This window comes from Cyprinus carpio, chromosome A10 (assembly GCF_018340385.1).
Source record: "Cyprinus carpio isolate SPL01 chromosome A10, ASM1834038v1, whole genome shotgun sequence".
Lineage (NCBI taxonomy): Eukaryota > Metazoa > Chordata > Actinopteri > Cypriniformes > Cyprinidae > Cyprinus > Cyprinus carpio.
This window is the reverse complement of record NC_056581.1, coordinates 20,831,447-20,857,512: the sequence shown is the minus strand read 5'-3', so window position 1 is coordinate 20,857,512 and position 26,066 is coordinate 20,831,447. Positions and strand designations below refer to the sequence as shown.

General features: G+C 34.3%; 1 long non-coding RNA gene across 1 annotated transcript; it reads right to left on the bottom strand.

Annotated features, from left to right (window-relative positions):
• Positions 1-4,500: 4,500 nt before the first annotated feature.
• Positions 4,501-25,037, bottom strand: LOC122146505. Its single transcript, XR_006161032.1, has 2 exons — positions 24,974-25,037; positions 4,501-5,380 (listed from the first exon to the last, which is right to left on the bottom strand). It is a non-coding gene; the product is annotated as an uncharacterized LOC122146505 (long non-coding RNA).
• Between the last annotated feature and the right edge of the window lie 1,029 nt (positions 25,038-26,066).

Sequence of the window (26,066 nt, the reverse complement as noted above, 5' to 3'; positions counted from 1 at the left end):
TATATATTAAATAAAAAATATACTGTAATGTATGTATATATATATATATATAGCACATATTTATTTATTAATTTATTTCATTCAATAAAATAAATAATTAACACAAATAAATTAATACACACAAACTGCACAATGAACATAACACACCACAATCGAGAAATACTGGTTTGAAATATGTGGTCATAAAGATATTGACACTACAGAAGTAGAAATAATAAGAGCAGAACAAGGAAATTGAGAAAGAATAAGAGAGCAAGAACTGTGATTATTCCTGTAGAACTTCGTGACATGGAGCCCATAAAGGAGCTCGACACTCAAATAACAATCATGACAATTTGCTAGAATTAAAAAATTACAATCTGGGCGGAGTTCAAACCAGAGGGGTAATTTTCCACCGCGCCGTCACACCTCACAGATCAGAGCGGGACAAAAATATTATTCTTATGCCAAAGGGAATCCATCAGGATCAAAGAACAAGGAGCTGGGTCCTGAATGAGACGGGCAGAGACAGAAAGAAGCAAAGCTAATGAACCCTGAAACTACCGACCATATAAACCTGACCACTGCGTCCGGCCACCTGGACTAACCCAGAGACATGCCAAAATCAGCTTCACTTCACACATAAACCTGACCACTGTTCATCCAGCTCTGTCTGAACCAGTTTGGCCGGAAACTACCTAAAAATAGTCTCTAAGAGCTGAGAGTAAAGCACTGGTGTAGTGTGACAATCTGATTCATTTAATCTCTGAACCGGTTCATTCAAATACTTTATTTAGTGAATCACTTCAGTTCACAGAGATTAAAATCAATGAATTACTACAAAAATATATTCAACTGTTCATAGTATTAGGTCTGACAATGCATGCAACCCTTTTTAAGTGTAATAAATACCTAAATAATGCAGTGACCCTGTCTGTGAAACCCAGATACAGAGTCCTGAAAATCTAATATGTAGGATAACAAGCATCAAAGTTTTGATTTCAACCAGTCCATGTCACTTTAGATTCAATCTTTGACATGGACTTACTCAGACAATATTAAAGATCATAAAGGGTTATAGTTTCACCGAATGTTCTACAAAGGGTCACAATTTATGTTAGAAAACAGTAAATCACACACAAAAAATAATAATAATAAAATACTTTTAGCTGGGTTTTCACAGGAAGGGTCACAATTTATTTTAGAATTAGTATAGTATTTATTTTCTATTTTTAATTTTTTAATTTTATAACACATTAAGACATTAAGAATATTAAAGAGTAGATATAAAAAAATTACATATAAAATAAAATAAAATAAAATAAGGATTAAAATAAACCATAAAATAAAATGAAAATAAATAAATAAAATAAAATAATAAAATAAAATAAAATAAAATAAAATAAAATAAATAAAATAAAATAAAATAAAATAAATAAATAAAAGCATCACTGCTACTGAACTGATCCTTGTGGATACCAACAATATTAACCAGTTCAAACAATAATAAACCAATGGAGCTCAAGAGAAGCCAGCATGTTCTGACTGATGCGAGTGAGTTAAAGCTAAAGACTGTGGCAGCCAAACACCTTCTGCAGGTTTACACACACACACACACGCAGCACACACAAAAACACTCACACAGGCTCCAACATAAACACATCATGCTGTCTGTGAAGCTCTTCCAGCGTCCATCACATCCAACACACAATCAGCACCTCCACTTCAGCGTTTTGAAGTTTTTCCTCAACAAAATAAATAAATAATAAAAGAGAGAAACAAAATGCCGTGGCATCATGGGCAACCTCTGCACACCGAGTGTCGAAATGCAAAATCAACATTCACCAATTACCAGGGTTAATTGTGTTTACAAAGCAGCAGCTGCTCTGGATTACGATCACGCTGCTGCTATAAAAACACAGAGATGAGCGCTGAACACACAAACACCAGACCTGCTTCAAGAGGCTGAATATTTCATCTACATTTACATGCAGCAATCCGTCAACGTCTCAACTTATTCTCCTGAGCGTCAACAAACGTAGGTAATTTATCACAGATGGCTTCTTCTGTAAAGAGGAATTCTGTTAGAATTATTATTATCAAAAAATAAGAATTTATTCCATCTTTTGTCTTCTCCAGATGTTAACTGATGGACTGGAGTGCTGTGGATTACTTGTGGATTATTGTGATGTTTTTATCAGCTGTTTGGACGCTCATTCTGACGGCACCCATTCACTGCAGAGCATCCATTGCTGAGACACTGATGCAATGCTACATTTCTCAAAACCTGATGAAGAAACGAACCACAAATGTTCATTTTTTGGTTGAACTTCTCCTTTAAGAGCGATTGGTCGAATAGTCATTCTAGTAACCCTCACAGTCTGAGCCAAAAGCGTGATTGATTTCACTCTCTCTGGGTATCTGATGTCCGTCACAGATCGTAGTCGCTGTCTTCAGGTCATCTGAAGACTTTTCTTGTCACATGTTTTGTTTAACTGACCGTCCTGCTGGCCATGGTCCATCCAGCGCCCGACACTCGACCCATGGGGGATTTGGAGAGTCTTTGAACCGTGTTATTGAAGAGCTTCTGTGTTGTGTGCGTAAACCTCCATCAAGAGGAGCGGGTCGGGAAGGGTTACACGGCCGATTTGACACACAAGCCGCAGAGAATTGCGAGGAAAGCCTTTTCAAAAACCCAAACGCCCCTGAAGTCTGGGCAGAAAAGCCTCGTTGGGCCTAATGAACATTGTGTCATGGTAAATAAATGAAAAATGGTGTGGGGAGAGAGTTACAGGAAAAACAAAGCGAGGTTGGAAAGTCTGTGGGAGCAGCTACTGAAGGTACCAGAGCAGAAACTCATAAAGGGAGCGTGTGTTTCTCTCTCGCACGTTTCTGAAATGAACAGTGGAAAATGCATTTTTAAAATGATTGAATAAAGGCTGACAAGTTGAGGGTGGTGAAGTGGACCAGCTGTGTTTTTTAAGTGTCCATGACTAGCCAGCTATCTAACACCAGTGTGGAGATCCCGAGCTGTTTTTAACTTATTCTTAATGTGGTATTAGAAATTTCCACAAGAATACTCCACTATCTGTTAACAAATACAAAAAAAAGTTAAACACTTTAACTAAAATATCTATGTTACACACCAAGGGCTAATTTATTAAAGAAGAAATATTTTAAAATGTATAGTTGTATGCTGCTAAAAATATAAATGTTATAAACAGCACTTTTATAAACTTTTAAAGGAACAGTACACCCAAAAATGAAAATTACCCCATGATTTACTCACACTCAAGCCATCTTAGGTGAATATGACTTTCTTTTTTCAGACAAATCCAATCGGAGTTATATTAAAAATGTCCTGGTTCTTCCAAGCTTTATAATGGCAGTGAATGGGTGTTATTTGTCAATAGTCCAAAAGAAGTCCAATAAAGTGCATCCATCCATCATATAAGGTGCCTCACACAGCTCTGGGGGTTAATAAAGGCCTCCTGAAGCGAATCAATGCATTTTTGTAAGAGAAGTATCCATATTTAAAACTTTATAAAATGTAATCTCTAGCTCTAGCTGTCATACGCACGTTCATTCCGGCAGAAAACATAGATGTAGCGTAAGGTCCAGTGAGAAGTGACGAATGCGGAAACGCAGCGGAGAGAGCAAAACAAAACACCGGTCACAAATTAGAAGTACAAAATGTGGATTTGTAAAGAAAAAAGTAAGGAAACTTGGCTTCTGTAAACAAACGCCGGTTCTCGCGAGACTAGCATATTCTCACCAGAGCTTACGCTATGCCTACATCATCCGCAGGAATGAACGCGTGTATGACAGTTAGTGGAAACTAGAGATTATGGTTTATAAAGTTTTAAATATGGATATTTTTCTTACAAAAATGCATTGATTCACTTCAGGAGGCCTTTATTCAACCATGGAGCCATGTGGAGCACTCTTTTATTATAGATGGATGCACTTTATTGGACTTCTTTTGGACTCTGACTGGATTCGTCTGAAAGAAGATAATCATACACATGTAGGATGGCTTGAGGGTGAGTAAATCATGGGGTCATTTTCATTTTTGGGTGAACTATCCCTTTAACATAATAAAAAGGGAACACAGTCTGAAAGATCACAAATTATAGATAATAAATAGAAAAAAAGCACTAAATAAGGTTGAAGGCTGGTCAGATGTAAAATGTTCTGCCGGAACACATTCAGTATTCTGAACACAGTCACATATTTCCATCATTTATTTTTTCTGTAAATGTAAGGGACTCATTATTATAACCTAATAGATGTGTGTATATCTTAAAAATATGCATTTTATTAAATATAATCTTGCTCCTTTCGGATGCGCTCCATCATGCACGCGCATGGTTTAAACATGACTGCTGATAAAACAAATTGTTTGCGCATTGATTTGAGTTCATTATATTTACGCAATCTCAAGTCCATTGGAAATGAATGTAACCGAGTAAGCTTCTTAACACAAAGGACGAAGCTCAAAACATAAATGATCCAAAAACCTCATAGTATATTTGTTTGTTTCTACAGCAGCATGACACAACAGCTAAATTGAAGAGAGAATTACAGTAAATGCTTACAAATGCTCTTCTGTTCGTTTACACTGCTGCCGCTTCACGACTATTTTTCGGTTCAGTTTGTATATTGTTACACCGCTACTTTTTACATTTCCATGTTGATTTATCTTTGCCAAGTGTGTGTGATGAATGTAAGCTCTACACGTCACTGTTCTGTTGAAGGTTTGTTTGGATCTGGTTATGCTGCATGATTAATCAAAGTAAATCTGTGATTATCAAATCACAAAGACTGAGATTTAATTCAATAAATATATGCACAACATGTGCCAACTATATTCATAAACTTGTAATGAGAAGTGCTTCTAAGCCAGCTGTTGAGAACAAAAGTTTTTTTTTCGCCAAATTAAAAGCATAGTGGTTTAACGTTAAAACCGTTTTACTTTACAGTACACAAGATTCAAGTGCAAACACGCTGAAGATGCCATCAGGACCCTCGAACCTGTATTAGTGCTTTGCAAACGTCTCCAAACCTGTGCCTAGAATAACAGCGGCACCGGAGCAGGAGGTCACTGTAAATGACTGACAGCTGCACCGATCGATGAGCTCGCCGGACTCGTTACCCGCCGTCATTATTAGTCTGATTATGCAGCTGTCGGTCGCTGGGATGGACGCAGGCGTGGGCGGCGAGCGCTCAGGGATTTTCCATGCTGTAAGTTGTCCAGGTATGTGTAATTAAATCCCTTCGGTTGTTTTGAAAGCTCATGGTGTTCCACTCGTTTTCACATTCGAGGCTTTCAACCAACTTCTGTGAAGGTCTGCTGGAGCCGCGCCACTGAATGTGATTCCCTCAGTCTGTAAACGGGCAGCTGACATAAAACACGCTCATGAATAGAGCTGGCATTACAGTACAAGAGAAATTTCACAATACGCAATACCAATTTTAAACACACAGCAACAACAACTTATTAAAACTAAATATTATGTTAATTATATAATTTATCAAATTATTCAATATATAATTATATAATAGTATAGAATTAAAAACAAACTATACAGATAGTGTGTTATAAATTTTATATATTTTCTATGCAATTTTCCTTATATTTACTAGAAAAAAAAATGGTTTACTTCAATAATTACTTGAAAAACTTAAAGCTATGAATCAGAAGCTTTATAATACATAAATATTGATATATTACATTATATATATTAAATGATGATATAAATAAACAAATATTGATTTATTTATTTTAATGTTTATATTAATATAAAATTGAAATGTTTTAAATTTTATTAAATTTTATATATATATTAACAGAAATACATAGTTTGCTTTTTAATTATACAATTTATATTGTATTAATATAATTATATATAATATACACAGATTTTACAATTATCTTAAAATAATTTATCATTTATAATTATGTAATAATATAATATACATTTAAAAAATTTAATAATATATATTTTAATTTTAATATATATATTATAATTGTAATATTTATTGTATTTATATATACCAATAAATAAGATTTAATTTATTTTTATTTTATTTAATATATATAATTGTGTCACACATACATTATAACTTTATGTAATAAAGATTATATACATATAAATTTATATTAAAAACAAAAAAGCAATGCATAGCCTTCTGATTCTGAAGTTTTTCAAGTGATTATTGAAGTAAACCATTTTTTCCCCCCTTTTTTTTCAGGTTAATATAAGTAAAAATGTAAATGTTCACCATTACTTTTATGCTTTCACCATTTTCAATTATCTTTTTGTCTTCAGGTTCATTTGAAATGGTCCCACTGTGTAACAAACGCAATCAAAATCTCTCAGTTATTACTGATCGTAAAAACTGCATGCAGAAATGAGAAAAAAAAACAGTTTAAAATAGTTTTTAGCAATACAGACTGAGGTGAAGGGCTGGAGGAGATGCAGTTCACTTCAAGAAACCAATAAAGCCACAAAACCCGGGCTCGCTGGAGCAACAGCAGGCTAGTTTATCCTCCAATTTCCTGCTGTCTAAGCTCCAACGCTCAAGCACAAAACTCTCATTAATCGAAGCTGCTCTGTAAGAAACGGCTGCAGGTGGAAGTGGGCAGAAACAGCTGTTCATACAAGCCCAGCAGATCCAAAGCTGCTTTCAAATAAACGCACATTATTACACAGCCTAACTCTGTATCCGTCCTCCATTCACTCGTCCGCTGCAGATTTTCTGCTCTCAAACTACCAGCTCCAATTTGTTTTGCGAGCGCAGGAGGTTTTGAAGCTGACAGAAGCGGTTGGAGATGATTTTGCTTGGACGCCGGCGCTGTCTGCGAGGTTATAAGAGTAAGAAGCCAAGCCTCACACTAACACACATCCATCACGGCGCGCACACGCTGACAAAAGCCAAACGTGTGGAAAAGGAGATGCTAAAAAAGTGCTATTATTAAAAACAACTTCCTGCTTCAGCGCTCGATGTTGTTATGAAACTCGCAAGACTTTCAAAAATGTTTGCATTGGTGTGTAAAATCAGGCAGAATCACAGACCACCCAACAGAGACGTCACTCAATATCTATCCGTTCAGAGGAAAAAGAAAGCTGACATGAGCTTTTTCTCAAATGCATGATCCAACCGGAGCAGCCTGATGTTAAATGAACACTTCCACTGAAGAACTGAATGAAATAAATAAATAAAATAACATAACTTAATGTATGTTTTCATACATAAATAATGAAATGAATGATTATTTTTTTTATCCACACCCTTTACAGCATTAAATAATAATAATAATAATAATTAATTAAACTTAAAACCTGGAAAACAATTCAGAGATTAGGGAGCATAATCTGTATGACTAACAAATACATAAGTAAAATGTCATATAATGGAATAAATAAATAGAATGTTTCTAAATCCATGCATCTTTACAGAAATAAATGTATTATTATTGTTATTACTATTATTATTATTATTATTATTATTAAAAAGAAAAACATAGAAAATCCCAACTCAAATCTGGGGGAAAAAATTCAGAGATTTGTTTCAGACTATGAATAATCTTTTGAGTAACATAAAAAATATTTTTCATAAATATATAATGGAATAAAATAAATAAAATATTTCTAAATCCTTTCACTTTACAGTATTAAATAAAACTTAATGAATAAATTATTATTATTAAAAAGTGAAATCTAGATCTGGGAAACCAACTCAGAGATTTGTTTAACAAATAATATGAATAATATGAGGTATGAATATCAAATAAATAAAATAAATATGAAAATAAAATAAAAAAAATCTAAAAACATAAATGTTTCTTAAGTAATGTAACAAATAAAAAATGTTTTAAATCCATATCTTTACAGCATTAAATAAATATAATAATAATAATTATTATTATTATTATTAGTAGTAGTAGTAGTAGCAGCATGAAATAATAAATGTTATTATTATTATTATTATTATTATTATTACGAAGCCAAAAATTGAGATAAACAACTCAAATCCTGGAAAACAGTTCAGAGATTTGTTTCAGACAGCAAGCAGCAAACGAGTTACGCCTGTGAAAAACCTGTATGAATAACTACACATTTTACAGTCATTTCTTCAGTTTTTATCTGTCTATCCTCTATCCAGCGTGGTCCATTGGGATCGTTTAGATTGCATTCTTGCTCCATTCATCTTTTAAATAAACTCTGAGGACACTTTGAAATAAACAAATGAGCGCAGCGTGATCCAGTGAATCTGCAGACGAGGCTCGAGGTCAGTCTCTCTGTTTACGCCGCTGTGACACCGTCTTCCAGGAAAATAATCAGCAATTACAGCACCGTTATAAATATCTGTGAGCCTTCAAACCCTCCTCAGCAGAGACTGAAGCACAATACAGACCCCTTAAAGACACAGAAACACAATAAATCTTCATCATCTGCCTTCATTTCTAAACCCACATGACTCACTGATCTATCTGTGCATATAATCTGAGAAGTACTGATTTTAACTACATTGCAATGAACAGAATTGAACAATGAACTCATGATTGCTCGAAAACAGTCCAAATTCATGAGACCTGCTTAACAAAACATAAATAGGCTATTACTCTGACAAAATAAATTCATTCTACTTGCATGAACGTTCACTTTCAGATGAAGTGATCATTTTTTAATGCTGCAATGGTTTGTCAAAAGACGTACATTTTCATGATCATTAACAAAATTCAGTCCCAAAGTGTGTGAGATGTGAGGAAAAGGCTAAATATATTTTTAAAAAGTTTTTGACACTTATATAACTTCATAGATAACAGTGTTTTGAAACCTAATGGTGCTTCACACATACCTGGGTCAAAAATGACCCGGACACGAAATGTTTTATATCTCTTTAAAGATAATTGTAAAAAATCAGAAAAAAATAAATGATGTGTATTTTGAAGATCTCAAAGCATTTGCAAAGTCTCGTTCCCTTACTAAAAACTATGCATTAAAAAAAAAACATATTTTCCATGTCAAAATGGACCCGAATGAGGGTTAAATGCTCAAACAGGTTGGAAACAACATGAGGGAGAGTAAACGCTGACAGATCTTTCATTTTTGACTGAACTACTCCTTTAAGATAAAAGATAAACTGCATCTTTGCCAAATACATCACGGAGGGGACACTGTGTTTTATTTGGCCATTGCCTGCAAGCGAGTTTTGATACTGAAATGAATTCATTTGTATATTTATTCAGCTGCTCCACCGGTCTGAGATGAACCGCAGCCAAGATGCACAAATTAAGGTCAGAATATGATGGTGACCAACATCTCGGACGGCAACACCAGCGACTTCTGCTCTACAAAAAAACCCTGTTTGAGGAACCCAACGCACGCTCTCTGGACACGCTGCCCACCAAGTTGGAGGTCATTTGTTTTGGCGAGCGTCCTAATCCCAACAATATGTGCCCAAACCTGCCAGGCATTCCTGCGCCGCTCAACCTGTGCCGTGTGTCACTTGGCTATTAATATGTCGTTTGATTGAGGGGAACCTTCCCAGCTGCACATTTTTCCATCCGCGACTCCAAAACAAACACTCCGGCGTGGCTCAATGAGACTCATTGTGGACCGAGTCAAACAAGCGGCCCGTTTGACCAGCAGCAGAACAGAGGACAGGTACTGTACTAACGCTGACACACTCTAAATTTAACTATAAGACTATAAGATTTCTGTGAATCAGTTCAAATGAATCAATCCAATGAATCGATTTAGACCTGACTTACTGAGCACATCACTCAAAAAATGTTCATAATGTTTTTCATGTTTTAAATGTTTTATTAAAAACATATGCAGGTAAATGTATGGCTAGTTCTTATTAAATTGGTGGACTTAAGTGAAAATAATTCAATATTCAATTCCATGCCACTCTAAGTCCATTTAGTGAAAAAAACAGCGGGGAAAAACATTTATATAAATAAATGCAAATATGAATTTGTTAATTGTTTTATGAAAATATTTAACTTAAGTAAAATTTTAATATTAATTTAAATACATATAGAAAATTAAGAGAAAAACGAATTAATATATTAATTAATATATACATACTTTTTATTTAGAACTGTTTATGATATATTATTTATAATATAATATATGTAAATATGTATATATTAATTGCTATTATGAAAATATTTACATTAAATGATTAAAATGCATATAATACATATATCTATAGATATTTATATATATATATATATCATATAGATACACACACACACACACACACACACAACACAACACCATTCTAAAATATTTAAATATTTAAGTGTAATTACAAAAATGAAATGCAATTAAAAAGTTAATAATATATATCATACACACAATTCCACAATATTTAAATATTTAAATAAGTAAATTAAAAATGTATGTAATTAAAAATGAATCAAATATATTATACACCCACACTCACCATCTAAAATATTTCTAATATAACAAGAACGTATTTTAATTATTTAATTTTAATATAAATTATTTTTTTTATAAGTTGTTAAATTTTATTTTTTAGTTATATTATATGTAATTTTATAATAAAAAATAGTAACTATATTAAAAAAAAAATATAAAAAATAATATAATAAAATTATACAAATATTAAATATTTATATTAAAACCTCAATATATAACTAATAAAAATATATATGTGAACACACACAACCACTATGCATACTATTAAAATATTCTCACCCATTTATACTATCCAAAACACAAATATTATCTGAACTAAAAATATTCCTGAAAATGCAAAAAAATTGGACATGCAAAAATATTCCTGTCAAAACAAACCAAAGTTCCCGTTCAGTTAATCTGACCGGTTTTTAAGATGGAATCGTCTGTGTTCCAGGAAACGCTGCACAGGACTGCCATCTAATCAGGGCACATCAAGTCATGCACTTCTGCAGGCGCGTCCAAATGATGAAATCTACATTATGCAAATACGTAAAGGTGGCGTCCATCACGCACACGCGATCACATGCGAACTTCAGACGTCACCTGATAATCTGGAGGCAACAGAGAATTTCTAAAAACACAAAAACCCCCTCTCATCTCAAACAAAAAACACATGTGAAAATCATAAAAATCATCTGAAAAAAAAAAAACAAATCGAAAAGATGGATGAAGTGCGCATAAAAGAGTCAAATATCATCTGTTTTTCCTTCTTCCCCTCACAGTCACTCCCTGTCAAAACCACGTACGGGAAGCACACAGGCTTGTGTTACAAACGCATCTGAAACGCCATAAACACCCCCATCTAAAAAACACACAATAATACTGAAACACAAAAAAACAAAAAAAATAAAAAAAAATCAAACACCTACCCCGGCGCTGTGCGCTCGGCTCTAAGCAGGGTTTTTAAAGTGGAAAAAGGTGATGCGTCTGAAGCCAGGAGGAGTCTGGTGCCAGAGGAGCTTCTGAAGGGAGAGTTTGGCTGGACGTTCCTCTGACAGCTTCAGTAAACACATTGCCTTAAAAGCTTACATTAGTGCTTAACTGAAAGCTCTTCACACAGCAGTCGCTCCACACACACCTGCGGGACGCGCCGGGACAAACGCAAACATACCTGCACTGAGATGTATGATGATTTTACACCACTTACTGAAAATACTCACAAAAAAGCCTTGAAAACAGAAACTGGCAAAGTTGTTGGTAGACACACTTTATTGCTCTGGGGAAGCTTCATCTGTCAGGAGGACACAGTTATAATCTGGGGTTGTGTGATTAATCAAAATAAACTGAAATCATGATATGGCTTCGTGTGATTATCACCTCACAACGGCTGTGATTTAATCAAATAAATACATGCAGCACTGTTTTCATTTACACGTGAGCAGCTCATGATCCGGTGTTTTCAGCAGCCTGGTTCTAATTTTACAGTTATACTGTAAAATAAAGTTATTCTATTAGTTTCTTAAATAGGCTAGTACATTTTTATTTTACACGGACATTACAATAGTAATATTTTTATTACTGAAAATACTTTACAAATAATTTTATTAATAAAAAACACAGAAAATTGTTTCTGTAAAGTAAAATTATAAAATTATTTTTCTTAAACATTAATTTTACAGTGAAAATACAATAGTAATATTTCAATGATTGAAAATACCTTATTAATTTGTAATAAAAATAAATGTATTAATAATTTTTTAACAATAATAATAATTATATAATATATATATTATATATATATATATATATATATATAGCTATATATATATAATTATATATATATATATATATTAAAATATACATATAATTTTTTTTTTCTCACAACAATTTGTGCCAAACTGTGCAGCCCTACAGAGAAGCAAATAATAAATAAATAAATAAATACAATTATTTATTATTATTATCCAAACACCAGGAAAAGTCAAACAAGCTCAGCAAACCTGGAGCTTTCTTTTTTTTCACAAATCATTCAGCCCTATTATATGCTAATGAGAATAATCTCAGCGTGACCAAAAATCGTGTGATTCATGTGTCTGTCATCGTGCACAACACATCAGACACACACACACACACACACACAGCTGTCTTCCATTTCCCGCCATCCAGGCGCAGAAGGAGATATAGTGTGAACTTTAACACAGGGATTCTTGGCATTCCTACAGGTTGTGTGTTTCCCAGCAGACGCTCTGAGAGAGAGAGTACCTGCTCCCTCAATAAGAAACATCCTCAGCAGCGCCGCCAAATCAGCTGTTTACTGCAGGTCCTGTAGCGGCACGCTCCATGCTTAATGGCTCAGGAATGCTAATTAAATTCAAAGTCATCAGAAAACGAGCGAGATCACAACACCTCGGTAACACAGCCGCTCATGGACTCTAAACCAGAGCTATTCATTAAACTGATTCAGACTTGTTCGTTCTTATGAGCCTTTTTTGACTGATTCATTAAAAGAATCAAAAGAATCATTTGTTTGTGAATGAATCTGATCATGAAGTGAGAACAAAACAATGGAAGGTGTTTTATCTATTTAATGTTTTTTTGCAGCACTCAAAATCCCTCTCTCACAACTCCCAACTCATGTAAAACTAATTATTTTTACATAGATTCAGAAACCGCATCAGCACTTAACATGGAACTTGTTTCTTAGAAGAGCACTAATGCCGTTAAAGTTGTTTAGAGTCTACACCAGTGGTTCCCAACCTTTTTCAACTCGTGGCCCACACAACCAAACACATAACAGTATGTTTTGCGCGGCCACTGCGCCCCAAAAAAAAATAAAAAATACTGACCCCCTATTGTTGGGTTAATAACTTAGTATCTCAGAAGCTAGATCGTTAACTGTATTTATTGAATGATCTAGGCCTGTGCGATATGGACAAAAAAAAAAAAACTCGCGATTTCTTTGATCAATTTTGCGATTTCGATTTTAATCACAATTTTGACACACACAGATATGTTTTACAGTCATAAATGCATTCAGTATGAATTTGAAACATATTTCCAAAAGAAAACCAATTAGAGCTTTATCAAAAAGTTGTTACGTCTCTAGAACAGACATAAGTCAAGTCACTAAGTAAAGGTGTAACAAAATTTCTAGACGTATGGCAAAAAAATATATATAAATAAATAAATCCTGTGTCCAGGGACTTTTTTGCCATACATTGTTCATAGAGCTCATTGTAGCGGTGCCTCAGGTGTTGAAATAGATTTGTTATACATTATACAGGTTCACACGTAGGGCCTACTCCGTCTGCAGTGCGTATACCAGTATGTGTATGCGGTGCAGAATAAGCAGCAGCGAGAGCGCATTAATGGTAAAGCGCAAGCACATTAATTGAATGCGCGAGCGCGAATCTGTCCGCAACGCCGCACATTCTTTTGCTGTCACAAAACCCAGACGCGCTTGCTCAGAATACATGTTGCTCTCGCTCGCTCTCTCGCTCGGAGAAGAGTGCGCGCACTTAAAACGTGTCTTCTCTCGCTCAAACTGCGTCCTGTGCAGTCACAACTCTCTCTATGCTCATGTGCTAGATAGTCATTCTTTTCGCACGTTTTTATTTCTAGCCTTTTACGCGTGCAGTGTGAACACTCTGATCCGTTAACATGGTCTTTCGGAAAAAAAAGGCGCATCACATCTGTTTCTCGAAGCTAGGCGCGTTGCATTTCTTATTAGATCGGATGGCATACTGCGGGAGGTCAGGCGCCGCGGAAAATTCGTGGCTATAAAGCGATTTAGAAATCGCGCACGCTCAAATCGTGATTTTATGACAATTTCTATCGCACAGCTCTAGAATGCAACTGCCCATGAACAGAAAATAACTCGGGCTTTATTTATTATATATATGAAATGATGTTATTATGTTATGACTTAGACTTTTTTACATATATTAACAAGTATTATTATTTATTTTAATAGTTAATTGGCGGCCCACCTTCAATACCATCGCGACCCACTAGGGGGCCGCGGCCCACAGGTTGAAAACCACTGGTCTACAACATATACATGTAATTAATTAAACTGATTTAAACTGTTAATAAAACTCCTGTGAGTCTTTTTTTACCGATTCATTAAAAGAACCTGCTCAAATGAATCATTGTGAATCAGTCTGATCATGCTGAATTTCTGCATAGTGAAAAATGGAAAGTCCATTGATTGAAGCTTTTGTTTTTTATTAAATGCATGGTATTCAAATGCAAAAAATGCATCATGCATCATGATCTTCCTTGTGAGTCTTTTTTGAGTGAATCATACATCATAATCGTTCTATACCACAAAATCAAAACTCCAAACTAAAAACCCATTTCAAATATTAATTATGCAACACACAACAACAATACAAAAAGCAGTACAGAATTCTCTTACCTAATAAAACAGGTTATTAAAATATAAAAAAAAACCCAGCTGGGATCATGAAAAGTGGGCGGTACACAACAAACCTGAGTCAGACGGGCTGAAGCGTTAGCAGACTTGGCGAATTTCAGCCAAAAATGAAGAGTTTCAGATCTTCTGCCTCAACAGAAGAACTCAAAACAACATCCAAATCATTCCTAGTGCACTTCATGAGCTGATCCCCTCGACTGCACTCACAGAGGAAGCTTATTTAACACAGACGTCTGACAGAAACCAGAGCCACGGCGTGAGTCAAGAGCACAAAATATCATCCAAACACTATAATGCTCTCTCCTGCTATGGCTCATATTCCTCAAGCATTTAGATTCTCCCTGTAGTACACTTATAAAATAAGGTTTCATGCATCAAACAGTCGTACTTTAATTTAACCTTACAACTAAACAGCCAGTTCTTGCTACTACACCATCAATAAATACTAACAACACAAAACATTATACAAATTCAAAATAGCCATTAACCAACCTTCATCAACAAACACAATTGATTATGACACAACCGTTGGCTCATTAAAGTATGCACTCAAAATTCATATATAGAAACAAAATCCTTATTATGATGTCAAAAGCATTAGCTCATTAACATAGGACCGCCCATATTTACATATTACTGCATACTCAGTAGCATTTTGTTTTCCTTTGTTGAGATATGAAAAGTGGGCGGTCACATGTTGGTATGAGCTCATGGTTTGTCACAATCATTACATTTTGTTTCCAATATATGGAACGGAGACGTTGAAGTTCAAAAAACATGTCCGGAATTTTAACTTTTAAGTTGTTCAACTAAAGGGGCTGTTCTTATGCGACTGTCCTGTTAAAGATTCTATAATGGCCTTTAGATATGCAAAATTACTCGAATATGTTGGCTTTATTTGTGAACTGTTTATGGCTTATTACCATTCATGCCCCATTTACATATCTTGCATTTGAGTTTGAATGTAAAAGTCATTTATGAATGTGTATCTAACACAACCATTAGCTCAATAACATATGTACTCAAAACTTACTTCTCCATTCCATATATGGAAATCCTAATGATTATGACATTAAAACCAAGAGCTCATTAACATGTGACCGCCCACATTTACATATCAATGCAAATTCAGTAACTTTTCAGGATCATGTGTTAAAGTGGGCGGTCATATGTTAATGAGCTGAAGGTTTTGATGTCATAATCATTTGAATTTCAATTCCATATATGGACTAGAGGAGGTCTTATTTAAAGCCACAGTAAGTTTAAACGACTTGTTTGAAAGAGCCAGTAAAAGCATGTTTACTATGAAACAACCCCTTTTATACTACAGTGATTGTGGTAAGGTCATAGAAAACAAGCATAAGCCCAAAACAAACATGCAAAACCCCTCCAGTCTAAATAATTTGACATATATGAAGGCGTAATGATTTTCATTAGCTCTGACTTCATTAGCATTAAAGCGAGTGTGGAGCTGATCAGTTGCTCTGGATCTCAGAGGGAAGGGTGTGTACACAAGCCTGATGGAGAGAGACCTCGGCTGTAAATGGATCGATATCAAGATCAATAGGTGCCCGCTCTCTGACATCTATCCGCTTTTTAATCATGCGGGTGCGAGCGCTCGTAGCGAACACAAAAAAAAGTGTCTATACCACATCGACCACACTATGACCGTATTTATCCTGGTAGTGGATAATGCTATATTGTCTTCATAGTTACATTCGTCAAGAAAATTCGTCAATTATCACACTGGGGAGGAAAATACAAATAAATCAAGTCAAGAAAATTCGTCAATTATCACACTGGGGAGGAAAATACAAATAAATCAAGTATAAAACAGTTTTAACAAGTAAACGAGAACATTTGAGAATTTTTAAAATAAAATTATTTAAATATTTGTTTTTCACAAAATGTGAATATTATAAATAGATATTATTAATAGATATATATAAATATTTATATAAAGATTAATTTTACATTAAACATTAAATAAAATACAAAAAAACTTTTTTACTTCAGCTATTTGCAACATTTCTCATTTTTATTTAGTTTAACTTAATGAACAAAAATAACAAATTAAAACTGAAATTAAAAAAAAAAAAAATCATAGAAACAACACGGGTATATATATTGGAAAAAAAACTAAACAAAATAATACAAAAAAACCTAAAATTTTTACTCAAATTAAAAATATAAAATAAAACAAAATATTCACAAATTACAATAAAATAAGTCAAATGGTCTGTGATTTTTTATCATGTGATGGTCAGTTTTTCTTCAAGATGTTCTTATTAAATGAAAAACTATACATAATTGGTTTTACTAGTGGTTTCAGACTATTTGGAGTCTTATGTTATTATAGTTAACTAAAATTAAAACCATAAAAAAATAAAAATCATTACTTGAAATAAAAAACAACGTTAACTGAACTAAAATAAAACAATATATTTTTTTTTTATTTCAGCTAGTTGCCAAGACAAATTTAGTTTACATTCACGTACAAAAACAACTATAACTGACATAAAAAAAATAATAAAAACTACATAGACATTTATTTTAAAAAATAAAATAAAATAAAAATGATTAAAAAAACAACAAAATGTCAAAACCTTTAAAATTAAAATGGAAAATATTTATAAAAACTATACAGACATTTAAAAATACTAAAGAAAATGACAGAAAATTAATAAAACGTAAAAATTAAAATTAGAATATAAAAATAAAAACTGATTCAAAACATTAAGAAAAAAGATTTAGATGTTTAAAAATAAAAAAGACAAAAAAATTACTTAAAAAAAAAGATTCAGATCATTAATAAAAACTAGTATCTCAATGATAAATAACACTGCTTCATTTTTTATGCCCACTGACCTCACAAAATGGACTGGAGTACTGAGGGGAAAAGTTTCTGTCCCTCCGGACCTGATTAACTTCTTGGAAACTCAATGAACACATTAGGACCCCAAACAATTAGATTTTCTCACCCTGCATTCAGAGTTTCCTCAGTCCTTATATGATGCAAGACATCCTGACTCATCCGATCCTCTCCCAGCAATCACATTACGCTTCCCAGAGCTGGAGAAATTAGATTTGAGCCACGCTCTTCCATCTCTGGGTTAATGGGAGGTTTGGTGGACATCGCATCGGCCGGCAGCTTGAAGTAATTCGCCACCTCTTTTCTTTTCATCCGATCGCGCCGCGCAGATTGAATGTCTCGCTCGCATCTACAGTGGGGTTTAATTGCCCTGAGCTTTACTGAAAGTGGATCAAGATGGCCACCTCTGTGACACAAACCTGCGGATCGAGACGCCAACATCCGCTTACACTCAACGCATCGCTGCACATGCAAATACATCAACCCCGAGAAACAACGGCTGTGAAAGACCACCATCTCATGCATGCATTAAAATCGAATAATCCCGTTAATGCATTTAAATGCATGCTATTCAAATGCAAAAAAAATTTGTTTTCATATTGCACCAACAATATTGATCCAATAATCAAAGAAATTGCAGACAATATTTTCTTAATTAAATAAAATATATAAAAAATTCTATATCTACATATATACATTTTTGCAAAAAGAAATTCATGTAAATATTTTTACAAATTACCCTAAGCAATATATATAACCCTATTTAATTATAAATATATATATATATATATATATATATATATATATATATATATATATATATATATATATATATATACACACAAAACAAATTTGCTGGGTTTTTTTTTGCAAACAGATATTCATGTAAACATGTTTTACTTAATTGTGAAATTAGATTAGCTTAAGCATTTGTAATTATATTCTGTAAATAAATTAATTTTGAGACTGTTGCGGCTCCATAGTATTTGACTGACTTCACGAGTCTGTTTGGATGATGAATATGATCTGAAGGTCTGATTTCTACAATGGTTTCATCTCATGCATTCATTCATAAAGTTATAGTTCTGATATACACTTGCATTACAATAAAAGCAAAAGTGGAAAAAACCCAACTTCTAGACACATCTATTGCTTTTCACTGTATATATTCAGCATTTCGTGGGTCATCTGAACTTCTTTTATGTGTGGAATTGAAATGAAGCATAAGTAGTGAGTGGTCTGTGCTTTAATCCGCTGACAGACAGACAGACACAAGCTCAGACCTGTGTCACAACAACAGCAGCAGAGCGATTGGGTTTCACAGGAACCTGTCAGGAGCTTTTGTCTGTGGATGAGGGACCGTGTGCGTGTGTTTGGATGATGGATGGAGGGAGGCATATAAAGACATACCTGAACTCGACTGTGAAACCAGAAACCTGAGAGAGAGCGAGATGGAAAAGCCATTGTGAGCCCGATCGCTCTCTTCTGCTGGTTTGTCTTCTGCCCTTCCTGCGTCTGTGAATCTGTAATGTTTTCTGCTTGGGTTGTGAACAAAAACCGCTTCATAACTTCTTCATTAAATATAGGAAACAACTCAATGTTTTAATAGCATCTGATTTTTTAATGAATCAATTCAAGATGTTTGATTTCACTTAAATATAGGAAACAAAAATGCTCAGTATTTTTAATAGTATCTGATTTTTAATGAATAAACAATGTCAAGAGCTTAGATTCAATTGTAACATCACTCAAAAAATTTGAAAAGTTTTTTTTTGCAGTGCATTTCTTCAATATATTATTCATTTTTGTAAGCAGGTAAATATTGTATTTGTAATCATATTTTTTTTAAAAGCATCTGATTATATCGGTTTTTCAACTCAAAAATGAATTCTTATTTTAATTCTAAAATATTTCACATTTTATTTTAATTTTATTATATATATATACATATATATATATATATATTATATATATATATAACCTCCTTATATATATATATATATATATAATATTATAAAAAATATGGAATATATTTTAAAATATTATGTATGAAAAAATACTATAAATATTTATAGAAAATTACATATATTTAATACTTTTGAACTATTATTGAATAAGAATAAAAAATACTTTTAAATGAAATATTAAAAGTATTTAACATATTAAAATTGTATTTTATATTTTATTATTAAATATTATTAATATGATTACATTTTACAAGTACATAAATATATAAAATATTTATAAAATCAAAATCAAATAACATTTAATAATTATACACCATTACATTTTTATAAAATTCTACTTTTTACGGTATTTTACTACTTGCATTAAACATTTTCAGTCTGCTCGTTCATGGTGATTGTTTCTCCGACTGAAAAAAGCACCATTTAAAACATATTTCAGAAGACATAAATAGAAATATAGGTTACACTGAATAACTTCTGAAATGCTAAAAAAAAAAAATAGCTATATATATTGGCTATATTGCCAATTAAAAAATACACTGGAAATGTTTGATTGTCCTGACAATTGGTTTTTTGAATGTTTATATTCTTCTGATGTGGACCAAAACAGCAAAATGCTTCAGCACTACTGAATCAACAAAGAAATTAAAAATATCATGTTTTTTTTTTCTTTTTTGTAGTTTACAGTCGACAAAAGACTTAAAAGCACCAAATCAGTCGAAAACCTGTCCACGATCGCAGGGGTTTTCATGTCAAATAAATACATTTTATATTTTTGCACTGTAACTTCAAACACCTGTCAACAATCACAGGCATTTCGTGTCAAATATATTTTATATCCAGATACCTATCAGCAATCGCAAGAGGTTCGTGTCAAATAAATACATTTTATATTCACATAAAGTAACTTCAGATACCTGTCTGGAGTCATGAAACAACTGCAAACTAAAAGAGATCATTGATGGAGTCATTAAGGAATCAGAATCAGAAGCGTTCAGTTCCTCACAAACCCCATCTGGACTCTTTGCTCCAGTCTTCTCTCTGAATCCCCAAAGAGCAGCGTCCTGCAATCCTCTCTACACCCATTACCCATAATGCATCTGTGCTCGGGTTTAATGGAGCACTGAGGCCATATTTGACACTTTGAGTGATTCACGCGCACTGTTACCGGCAGTCTTTAAAACGCTTGCTGAGAACAGAACGGCTATCAACAAACATACCACGACCAACAAACAAAAGAACTGCCCCGGAAGGAAGGATGGATGGCGTGCATCGGGACGCATTAGCGGAGGGCTTTGAATTGTTTCCCTGTGTGCGGGACGTCCCGGTGGGATATCAAAGACGGAGCGGCTGTAAATCTCCCGCCAGCCGCAGTCAGTGTGTCAAAAGTCAGACGCATTTAGTTTGCAGCGTGTGACACGTTGAAGAGATAATAATTCAAATCATCTGTGCTTTCATCTTCAGAGCCTCAGAGAGATCAGAGATGAGTTTTATTTCTTTCACATGCAACACTTCATGTGTTTATGAGAAAAACACGAGCTGAAAGACATCCAGAAATCACAACCGATTCTATTGACTTTCAGAATAAATGACTCCCTTCTCACGGTGAATGATTCGGTGCAAGTTATTATAAAGAATTCAAGTTTGTAAGCAGGTAAATATTGTTGCTTATTTTTATGTACTGCTATATTGGTTCATAAAAACTAACATTATTTATTTTATTTTATATTTAAATATTATTACATTTAAAAACACTATTAAATATTTGTAAAACAAAATATTTCAATATTATTAAATTATTATAAAATAATATTGCACAATAATAATAATAATAATAATAATAAATGTACTTTTACATTAACTATTTATTTACTTTTATATAATTTTACTATTTTTAATTTTATTATTACATATTATTAATATAATATATATTTTTAAAACAGCAACAGCCTAGCAACACCCTGGCAACCACACAGAACACTGTTGCAGCACCCTGGCAACAACACAGAACAGTGTAGCAACACCCTGGCAACCAAACAGAACACTGTAGTAACACCCTGGCAACCACACTGAACAGTGTAGCAACACCCTGGCAACCAAACAGAACACTGTAGATAAACACCCTGTGCAACCACACGGAAACCCTTGTGTAACAGCCTAGAAACACCCCAGCAACACGGAACACTGTAGTAACAGCCTAGAAACACCCTGGAAACCACACAGAACACTGTAGCAAAACCATGGCAACCGCAAGGAACACTGTAGCAAAACCATGGCAACCAAAAGAAACCAAAGACAATTAAGAAAGGGCAGCAAGGAACGAGTGTTACGCCACACCTGGCAACCACACGGAACAGTGTATCAAGCAACTTACCTGGCAACCAAACAAAAAAACGTAACAACAACCCTAGCAACACCCCGGCAACCACACGCAACAACACCGGCAACCACGAAACGGAACAGTGTAGCAAGCACCCCCGGCAACCACACTGAACAGTGTAGCAAATACCCCGTCGCAACCACATTGGAACACTGTAGTAACAGAACATTCTAGAATCCTGGTGGTGGATTTTAAACTTCCAAACAGCACATAATGTAAACATAATTATGAGTCGTGCAGACAATACTAGCATAAATTACAAATAAAAGACTAAAGACTCCCATTTCACCACTGTGCACCCAGCTCTTTCTTTTTCCTCCCGTCATGAGCAACACTGCCATCTCTGTGCTCATTAAATGCTCACCCACAATCCCCTGCTCTCATTGGCCCAGGCTCCACTTCCCTGCAGATTACGCAGGCAGAGCTGAATGCGGGAAGTCAAAGGTCAGCTAATGCAGCTCAACTGCAGACAGACGCACAGCTGTGACCCTGAGCCCACATAATACACACATAAAGTACTCACTTCATATGCTTACTGATAACCGTATATAACTCACAATAAAGTGAGTTGTGTTGGAAATCCAATAGAAATAAAGACTTCTATATGAAACAACAATAAGTAATGCTCATTTTTGCTCAGCGGTTTCACATTATGTCATGTTTTTATGCTGTCCTTACATGTAAATAACAAAGCAGAGTCCTGGCCTGCTTTTTCAGGCCTTGAGCGTCCCATCACACCTCTGAGAATGATCTGAGCTCATTATTCGGACTCTAAACTCTGACCTCTGCAGCTCCAGGCTCAAAATTCACCTTGGTGAAGGAATCTCACACGCCTCCGTTCTCCAGGAACATCAGAAGCTTGTTAAATTCTCCCAGAAGCCCTTGGGGTATTCAGATATTCAGAGCACAAGGTCGCAGTGTTCAAGCGCGGTTCCGCGGGCACAATAACCACTACTAAATGTGTCTGAGAGATGTTTGATTAAACGAAAGCCTGACGGTTTTTAGAGAAACTCTAATGATATAAGAAACTAACAGAAACAAACACACGTCTGCTAATCAAGTAGCCACGCTGAAGCTGATCACGCAAAAAGAAGAAAAATCATTCTAAAAGACGGCACAAACCACCGGCCAATTTAGTCCATAAATTAGTCAGACAAAAGGTTATTTTGAGATTATAATAATCAGTCATAACTGCACACGTTTAGTTGACTAACTGAAGACGTCATTTCACTTTTCTGCACTCATCTTTTTCCATCATTCAGAATCCTCAATAAACAATACAAAATAATGCCATACCGTTTCTGTGCCTTTTAAAAAAAAAATAATAATACAAATATTAAATATTTAAATATTAATATATTGAAAGTATTTTAAACATTTATTTCTATAAATATAAATATAAATATTGTGTAAAATAGGGGTTGTGTTAAATAAATATAAAAATAAATGTAAATTTAAAATTCAAATAAATTAAATAAAATTAATGTAAAATGTATTATATAATCAAAAGAAAATTAAGTTAAAATTTAAATTAAATTTTATTTATTTTATAAAAAATTATTAAAAAAAAAAAAAAATCAATTATTATTAAAATAAAAAACAATAAATACTTTAAAATATAATTGTAATTATTACAATCATTATTATAATATTCAAAAAGAAAAACATACATAAAAAACAAAAAACAATAAAAAATTCCTCACCCCAACAAACAAGCACAGAAAGCATAATTTTTAAATTAAATTAAAAAAAAAAACAATTAAAAAAAAAATTACATGCCTTGCCTTATCTTCCCTTGCCTTAATTTTAATTAAATTAAATTAAAATAAAATACATTTCATAATTAAATTTAAAATATATTCATTTAAACTGTACTTTTTTAATATAATAATTATTATTTTTATGTTCACATATTTGAAATCACACAGCATTGGCCAAATTGTGCAGTGAAATAACAGCAGTAAAGCAGCACCGGCTCCACTGGGTTTAATTCAAACAAGCCTAAGCAGCCGCCAGAGCCAGACCACACAGACAAAATGAGCACTTTCCCACACGCAGGCTTTAGAAATCCCACCCAAAACACACACATCAGGCCTGTAATGGCTTTCTCTCATTACGCCGCAGTAGACATGACTCCTGTAGCTGCTCGACACGCTCCCAAAGAACCGCTTTATCAGACACACACGATACTCACAGATATCACAACACACACGCTACGATTAAAGACCGATTCACTAGACGGCCAAAAACCACGAGGTCAGATCAGATCCAAGGACGAGGATGATGCATCTGTGCTCTTCACTTCATCAGCTGCTCCATTTTACAGCTCTCAAACAAGTATTATAGAGTAAAAGTACACACTGCACAGTATTCAGTAAGTAAACAAATTAGTACTCCAGGAAGTAAACTAGTACTAAAAAGCTTTATCTCTTGCTCGTGGGAAAATTAGCCTCCAAATCACACAGCGCTCGTTAACATGTATAAATGAACATTTATCTTTAAAGCTGAAGTAAACGGTAAAATACTTTCTTACATCCCAAATTACACTAAAATTAAACATCGATTTGTTTGTAAAACGGCCCAACTTCTGATTCAAAATCCAATGGCGTGAGTTCGGGCGGGGCCTGCTGGCAATGATTGACCAATAGCAGGCAAGGTGGGCTGTTTGGGGAAACTGTTTGAAAACAGTCATTATTTTTCCAGTTCAGTTTGGTGGCATTAAATGAAGGCACCCTTCAGCTTTATTCACAACAATCACAATTATTCCAGCAATTAATCACTGATGCAAAACTCAACCAGGCATTAAATACTGGAGGAATCAAATGCAAAATGAAAACATCAGCCACCGAAAAACGTTTCGTTTCGGTCTCGAAGCTATTTGACCGATTGTCTTACCTCAGTCCGCAGATGAATGAAGCTCCTTATGGATTTATGATGTTCAGATCTCTCAACATCTACAAGAACAGTCAAAACAGAATATTTCGTAAGACCTTGATGAGGAACAATAAATCATATCCCTAGGAGTTATGCAATATGATTTAATAGCCTATAGTCCGGCATCTCCGATCAAACCGCAAACTTCCATCAGCGTGTCAAGAAACTTCACGATAATAATCTAAACACTAATGAGAGCTTCCTGATGTGTTTGCTTCTTTTACTAATGCATGTGCATGCTTGAAAATCTAAGTTAATCAAAGAATAAACTGACACATAACTCTGCACGCTGACTTATAAAGTCCTCTAATTCAAATACAGTTTGAAAACTGTTTCTCCGTCCATCACACATCATCCCCACTCTTATTTCCCTTAAACTAAACCACTAAGCACGTGACGGATAGCTGCTCGTGACATATGATCCCTGAGTACACAGCTGCCAAACGCAACCGGCGAGACTCGCGAGAAAGCGCCGAAACTTTCGCTCGAGCCCGACAAACGCACGCGAACGACCCTGAAATCTGCGCGCGGGTCACAGATCGCCAGCGCGTTTCTCTCGACAAACACGGCGAATGAAACCCTGAGCGCGTCAGACTGGAGTTTTCAGACACTCCACCTTTCATTCAACGAGCTCTTCTACAGTCCCTTCAGAAAGAAGGCATCAGCTCCTCACGAGAAACATCTGGCGATCAATTTACTCTGATGCCTCTTTCTGCTGCAGATTCAACGGGCTCCCTTCCCCTGGTCCCCTCCGAGGAGGAGAGCTTGGTTTCGTTCTCCTTCAGAGTGTGTGTGTGTGTGTGTGTGTGTGTGTGTGTTATGTGAGGCCGCACAGGCTCCAACCCCTGAACGCTTCAGAGAAATACACCTCAATACAACTCACCTTTTTGATATGGCCAAAAAATCATATATCGGTATTTTTTGGCTGAATTGCTATGTCTGATTTGATACCTATATATATCGGTGTTTTCTATCATTTGGCATATTTGGAGGGGAAAAAAAGGTTATTTATTTAAAAAATAGCCTATATATTATATATATATATATAGTGTTT